Below are 8,237 nucleotides of genomic sequence, written 5' to 3' on the forward strand. Positions count from 1 at the left end.
CATACATACACTGGCCGTCAAAATTGGCCACCAGTGCAAATAAACGCGGCAGCAAAAAGAGAGCATAACCGAAACAACTTTAGAAGAGTTCAAGAAACGTTATCCTGGGTATTCACCATGCTGGCAATAAGCTTAGCAAGCTTATTAGCTTCGTCCTGTTTGGCGCTAAAAATCCTCCAACGCTCGCTATTGCACCAGAAAGTATGCATCTGAATGCTCCAGGGACTTCCACAGTCCTTCCGCTTCTTGTCGCAGCACATCTGATCGATGTCTTTCAGCTTGTAATTGAGACTCAAGAAACCGAATTGATTCAGACAGTGAGTTTGAATAGCTTGTGCAAGCGGTGGTGGCTAGTAACTCGAACACTAAACCAAGACATGACTTTGGGGTTGTCTCACTATCTTCAAGATAGTCTTCCTTAGTTGTTTTATCAGCTTTGTTGAAGACCAACAAGGATGTGTCACTATCCTGAACCTTATCAGCATTACTTTCTTTACCATTGCTTAATAAGGCACTCTTCCCCAATATTTTGTCAGCATTCTAAAAGAAGAAACAAGCAGACATATAACAGATTTAGCATGCACTAGTATATGAAACTCATTTCGGTGAACCAGTTCATTAGTAAGGTGGACAGGATTAAACTATCAATTCTTCTATTGCCAAGTACTAGTACATAATAAAAGTATCAAACAAACATATATCTATGTCCTATGGTCACTGCATTGTCTTGCCAAATCAAAATAGAGACACGGCTCAAATCATATCAGTTAAAGACAAAGTAGCAATGAAAGAATACAAAGCATGACAAACTACACGGCACAACAAGATTTCAGATGGGTACCACGGGTCTACATGTACAACAACACTATTGGCTCTGTTGTGATTAGTAATATGCATGATATGAGAAGTCAACTGTATACGTAATTAAAATTGAAATTAACAGAGCTATTGATAAGAGCAAACCTGTTAAAGAAACATGCGTGAACATACCTGCTGTGCTATTGGAGTTTCAATTGGATCCTTTAATTTAAAAATAAGTTTGTATGAGTAAATACAGTGATACAAGAGCAAAGCAGTATGCACGATAGCAATCATAGTTAAAAAAGACACGCCTAGGCTCTAGGCGTTGGCAAAACGCATTGCGCATAACTACGCTTAATCTGTGCATAACTGCGCATAAGCATGCGCTTTGGTCAATAAAGCGCAAGGCGGTGGCAAAACGCACAATTAACGCCTAGCGCTTTTTTAAACTATGATAGCAATGGAATCTTAAATTAGAATAGTTGTTCTTCAGGTTTAGGCACTTGTTCTACATGAACAGAGTACAGTAAGACGCAACAATATAGTACTTAAAAATAGATAATGAGCTCATAGACCTTACCACATTCCTGGTTCGGGACCAGTATAGAACAAGGCGTTCCCAGTCATCATCCAATAAATGTGTCTCAGGAGAACATAGGGAAATTTGATGAATTTCTTTGCCGATGAAGTATGTTTTCTTTAGGTAATTCCGATACTGCCACCAAGCATTCTTGAAGATAGCAGAGGTATTAGCACAGGTTACCTCATCCTGAGTTTCCAAATCGGTCCTTCTCTATAGAGAAAAATGGGAAAATTTGCCGTATTATAACCATCATGGAGGTAGGATGTATGGGGCAAAGCAAAGTAATTTCTATGAATAACATTACTTACACATAACTCCTGGAAAAACACCTGCAACTGGCATTTTCCTTCATCTTCAGTATAATATTTCCAAGATGGGAAGATACGCACATACGATTTAACAACATCAAATGTGATAGCTGCTAAACTACGACTAGCTGGTTGTGCTTCCTCCACAGGAATAGGCGTACTAACTAGTGGAGTTGGGGTTCGCTGTGGTAGTACTGGCCCTTGGGCACTGGAGCTGCCTTACTAACTGCTCTTGTTTGGGAGCTCTATGATGGAGATGGTGCTGTGTCAACAGGAACTGGGTTACTATCTGCTGGGGTTGGGGTTAGATTGGGTGAAGCTGGTTTTCTGTCCATCGCAGTAGAGGTACAATCTATGAGAGTTTGGGTTATGTGTGGTAGGGCTGGTTCTTGTGCATGTACAACCGGGGTGCTATCTCCACCAAGAGGTAGCACTGTTTTATTTGAAGACCGTGTTTTTAGTCCGCTGGATACTGGCATCACCCGCTCCAATTCAAATGGCTGATAAACAGGAAAAATAGTTGAATGTACAGAGATTGTATGAGAGACAGATGCAATAGATAGTGTGGAAAAAAGGCATGAAATAGTTGACATGTATATTGTTTAACTAAAACGGATAGCATGACATAATTTCACATATATGATGTCTATCTAAACTTGATAGCATAGCATAACATAATTCAAAGATATGATGAATAACTAAACAGGATCGCATGACATAATTCACCTACATGGTATCTAAGTAATCAGGATCGCATCATTTAATTCACATATGTGATTTATATGCTAAATAGAGGGCATTCGCTATGATGTCTAAACTAAGAATATGGTGTTGAATATTGTGTATATGATGTCTAAACTATGCAATGCAAGACACCATATGCATGATATGAGCAGTATAACCATGCCAAGTTAGAACATACACGTCGGTGGGGGAATAGGACTGGTCATCTGTCTCTGAATTCGTCTCTGAGGAGCTATCCGGACCCAACAAGAGATCTGCTTCGACATGTAGCACTGTCTGCTCTGAAGGCCTTGTTTTCACTCCAGATTTTTCCATCTCCCACCCAAATGGCTGATTCACAGGAAGAGTAGTTTAATGGACAAACATTGTTGACAAATGGAAATGTAATGAAGAAAATGATGGGCAAGATATCATTCAAATATATGATGCCTGGTTAAACAGGATGGCATTGCACATTTCACATATATTATGGCTGGCTAAAAGACATGAGACTGCATAATTCCCATATATGATATATAAACTAAACAGGTGGCATTACAGAACATGTCTAAACTAAGCAGATGACATATATGATGTCAAAAGTAGGCACTGCAAGGAACCATATGCATGATATGACTAACATCATCATGCCAAGGTAGAGCAAACACCTTGGGGGGTAACTAGGAGTGGTCAGCGGCGTCTGAATCCGCCTTAGAACAGATATACTCCTCTGGATTACAATCTGGAGAGGGGTGGGGAGGGTTTACCATTGAACCCACCATGGAGCAATGTCTGCATGACATTGTATTGCAGCGCAAAACTCTTCTCGTTTTCTCTACATGTTCAATATGACTGTGTACAATATATGACATGCATACAAAAAATATGATGAAATTATGTAAGGAGAGCATGCAGAAATTTAGAGTGATGGTAACAACCAGTGGATGGATCCAAAAATAATGATAGCAGGATGATGATTGCTTTAAATTAATAAAAAGACAGATGATGATTGTTTTACTATCTGTTTCCCACCCAAGATGAACAACATAGGCATACCCTAGGTGAACCAGATATTAGACATACATACTATTCATTGATGCCTCGATATGTGCCCCAGAACTAATTTAGAACTCAAGTTTGAACATTAATTTAGACCTGACTTGGAGTCAAAGAGGTGAACAGGACGATAAAGTAGCAGGTAAGTTTAAGCAATGCATAACATAAGCAGAAACAAAAGAGTGCAACCTCTCTTGTGGACCCGTGTACTCCTCAGGTTCATCTGCTGAGTCGATGATGGTGATGCCATTGCGGTGGGTGCCGGCGGCAGGGAAGGATATCTGAGGCGGCGAAAGACAGTCAGGAGTCGTGATGTCTGGTTTGGTGGATGCTTCTGGCAATGGAGCAGCTCGGGTGAGGTGAACGACGTCGCGGCAGGAGCAGGACAAACCACACAAAGTTCCCTTCGACACGTACCTCTAACTGAAGTAATTTTGGCTTGCATGATTCTTAAAATGCAGGGATAGGAAAAACACCGGAATAGGATAGGAATGCACATGGTAAATAGAGCATTTGTAAACACAGGATTTCTGTCAACTTGGGTGTTTGGTTTACACGAATTGGAAGAGCAGAGGAATACAAAGAAACATGGCCAAAATAAAGTGAAACCATATGAAAGCGTGTACAATTAGAATGTTATTCTGGCACTAATGCATTGGTCTTGTTTTCATGCATAGGACTTTTAAAAGTAGGTCCAGGTGGATGTTTTGCTTCATTCATTTCAACAAAATGCATGAATAATTGAATAGTAGAGTGCCATTGGAAAATTCCCTATTGCTATGTTTTTCCGTTGAACCAAAATAGCCCTAATGGATCGACATGAATGTATAGTAATATGTGATGCAACAAGTGTACAACCTCTTTGCCGTAGCCGTGTCGACCTCAGCATCATTGGGTTGGTCGCTGAAGCAGTTGAGGCAGAGGTGGCTGTCGGAGGTGTGGAGGAAGATCTGAGGAATCTGTAGACCATGTCCAGGGCACTGCTCTGTTGAGATGGATCGTTCTGTCGTTGGAGCAGCTCCAGTGAGCCATAAGACGTCAAGACTAAAGCAGCACAAGACAGACATTGTCAATCTCAAGTGGGATTCTAATAGCATCTCCAATAGATGATGTAAAATAGATGTAAAATTTACATCACCAAAAACCACCTGACTATTACAGATGAGGTTAAAACTATTGACTCTGAACTTAACTGTCGAAACTGAAATTTACTGTGGAATCCGAATGCTACTGTCGAAACTGAACGCAATGGTAGCAGAGAGGCACTTGACATGTAGTTTAGGGAGGGCTTGCAGTTCATCTTCAACCTGCACCTTCCTGAGCCGCCAGCCACCACCGGCCGAACCGCTGGCCCCAGCGCCGCCTCGCCGCCCCGAAACAACTCCCCATCGCCGCCCCGGCCAGCCATCTAGGCCCCCCGCCCCCACCCTAAACCCTAAGATAGATAGTGGGGTACCTTTCAGGTGAGCCCCCATCCCCGCTGTAGGTGGTTCTTCCTTAACTCCTGCGAGCCCCCCCCCCCAACCCTTGAAAATTGACTGACCCAAAAGTCGATTCAGTCGACTGAAGTGTGGCTAAATCGGAGCAGAGCAGCAGCACGCGCGAGGGGGAGAGCAGCAGCAGCAGCTGGGCGAGCGAGCGATAAAGCGATAGCCGGAGCACCAGCAGTAGCGCGAGCAAGCAAGCGAGAGCCGGAGCAGCAGCAGCAGATCCGGCTGGTATGGACGCCGCCGATGAAGGGGCCTCGCATTGGGGGCGAGCCGCCGTGGAGATGTCGCCCGCGGCGCCGGCTTCAAGGTAGACGCTCCATGGGGGTGCGGGATGGAGCACCGTCGGTGCCGAGAGGTCGAGTTAAGGAGAAGGTGTGATGCGATGAGTGTACAACCTCTTTGGTGACACCGAGTAGGCCTCGGCTTCGTCCGAGGAGTCGGAGAGGATGATGCAGTTTCGGTGGAGCAGGTTAAGGCGGCGCTATGGGGATGGAGTAGCCGCGATAGACAAGGCGATCGTCAGAGCGGATGGACCGGCGGGACAACGAGATGGACAATAGATCCTCATCTGGGGAGGTGGACGAGGGACGTCGAGCTGTTGCGGTGGACGACATCATCAGGGAAGAGGCTCCGGCTAGGCAGCGGTGAGGTGGTGGACGGAGGAGGGTGGGGTTTCGCGGCTGGGGCGGAGAGGTTATGGCGGCCTGGGATTTCAAATGGCGAAAAGGGGGCGATGGGAGGGGGTGAACCATGACTTAGGGACGCGCTTGTCGAAAATGTAGGGTGTGTTACAAAAGTACCCCCCACCGATTTGAACAAGTGGCCCTTTCGGCTCAGGGTTAGAAGGGGGATTTCACGTGTCGGGATTTGGCAGCTGGAGGGAGTTTTCGCGCGTGTTGTAATTTCGGGATAGCAAGGCGCGGGTTGTGAAGGCGCCAGTTTTTGGAGCATGATATCTGAATTTTCGGGATATAACAAGACGTGGGTTTGAGTTTTAGGGACAAGCCTAACGTGTAGTAATATTGTACTTGTATGTACCAAATCAATTCACATTTCCCTCAACCAAAAAAACGAAAAAAATAAAATTATTCACACCACACAAAGAGAGAGTCTTGCCCCGTTTTACTATACAAATGCTATTCAAAGCTACTCCCTCCTTCCATCTATATAGGGCCTAATGCGTTTTTCGATGCTAACTTTGACCAAATATTAGAGCAATAATATATGACATGCAACTTACACAAAGCACACGGTTAAATTCATCTGTGAAAGGTTCTTTCAATGATATAATTTTCACATTGTGCATGTCATGTACTATTAGTCTTGTTAATAGTCAAAGGCGGTCTTAAAAAACTCATTACGCCCTATATAGATGGAAGGAGGGAGTATGAATCCATGTTATGTCCGATTAAATTTTTTTGCTTGCTGTATAATGCATGTAACCTACTCATACCAACATTTTAGTGCATTCCAAATGTCTATACTACCGCTGTAATTCGAACTAAATTTGAATTCGTTTCTCTATTTCAATAAGAATCTACAATCATGATTGTTGCCAACTTCAACCATCATTTGTGTATTACCTTAATAACACACCACATGATTACTATAGAGATAGATATGAACTATGTGTACTACATGAACTCGATCTATTTATTGAATACACTTGATGTTGATTCCAAATAATAGTACATTTGATGTACTAACTATATATTCATAATCTAAACCATGTTCCATACGTACACCGTGTTTATCACACAAAGTGTAGTGCCCCGCCCCCTACATTATGACAAGTATTTAGACCTGAGCTGCAAAAGCCACACACTAGCCCAAATTATAATCAATGTTCTATGTATTATACGTAGTACTAGCAAGATGCCCATGCGTTCCACACAACATCAACATGATCAAGGGGCCTAATTTGCAAATATGGAGAGGGCTGTGGGTATCTTTTTTCAAACTTGCCATAGTTTCCTTCCTATCCGCCAGATATAAATCGGATGGCCTATATTGCAAGATGGCAAGCACACCATCATCAACAACTCCATTTTTATAAGAGTAGAGATAAAATATATTATATGTAGTATAACATGTTCATAACCACACCATGTGTATCACCGTTATATATATTCACACATGCGTCAGTTTAAAACACTATGACAAATTCTTCAAATATCCGAATTCGCTTTTTATAATGAAGTATGATCTCTATTCGTCTTTTACACCCACACAATCCTCTTATCTTTGTAGCTAGCGCTAACTTTCTCTCGTGCATGCACACGCCCGCATCCCTCTCACCCTCCCTCAGCATTCTCTAGCTCCATCACGCAAATTCGTCTTTTCACTTTAGATCGTTCACCCACGGTGTGTGTAGGCCCCCCAGCTCCCTCTTTACGGCACACATCGATCGATATGCCTCTCTAGCCAGGTGTGCCTAGCACAAACACAAGCTTCTCCTCTTCTCTTATCACCGACCATGCCTCACTCCCACCACTCTTTTCATCGATCTCGTACTCGCACACTCCTTCCCCCTCGATATAGTAATGCCTCTCGTACCACCTCCTAGATGCATCCCTCTCTCTCTATCCTTCTCCTCGTGCCTCATTTGCTTCTAACACACACATGCATGTATACTGTAGGATCTTGAAGTATGTCTATAGGGGGGTGATTAGACTACTTGACCAATTAAAAACTTAACCTTTTCCCAATTTTAGTCTTTGGCAGATTTTAGCTATCTTAGCACAAGTTAAGCAATCTTCACACAATTCAAGTAAGCATGCAAAGAGTATATGAGCAGCGGAAAGTAAAGCATGCAACTTGCAAGAATGTAAAGGGGAAGGGTTTGGAGGATTCAAACGCAATTGGAGACACGGATGTTTTTGTCGTGGTTCCGATAGGTGGTGCTATCATACATCCACGTTGATGGAGACTTCAACCCACGAAGGGTAACGGCTATGCAAGTCCACGGAGGGCTCCACCCAAGAAGGGTCCACGAATAAGCAACCTTGTCTATCCCACCATGGCCGTCGCCCACGAAGGACTTGCCTCACTAGCGGTAGATCTTTATGAAGTAGGCGATCTCCTTGCCCTTACAAACTCCTTGGTTCAACTCCACAATCTTGTCGGAGGCTCCCAAGTGACACCTAGCCAATCTAGGAGACACCACTCTCCAAGAAGTAACAAATGGTGCGTTGATGATGAACTCCTTGCTCTTGTGCTTCAAATGATAGTCTCCCTGACGGTATCCTGGACTAGGGGGTACTCAACGCGTCATCT

Source organism: Triticum aestivum, chromosome 7B (genome assembly GCF_018294505.1).
Source record: "Triticum aestivum cultivar Chinese Spring chromosome 7B, IWGSC CS RefSeq v2.1, whole genome shotgun sequence".
NCBI classification, from domain to species: Eukaryota; Viridiplantae; Streptophyta; class Magnoliopsida; order Poales; family Poaceae; genus Triticum; species Triticum aestivum.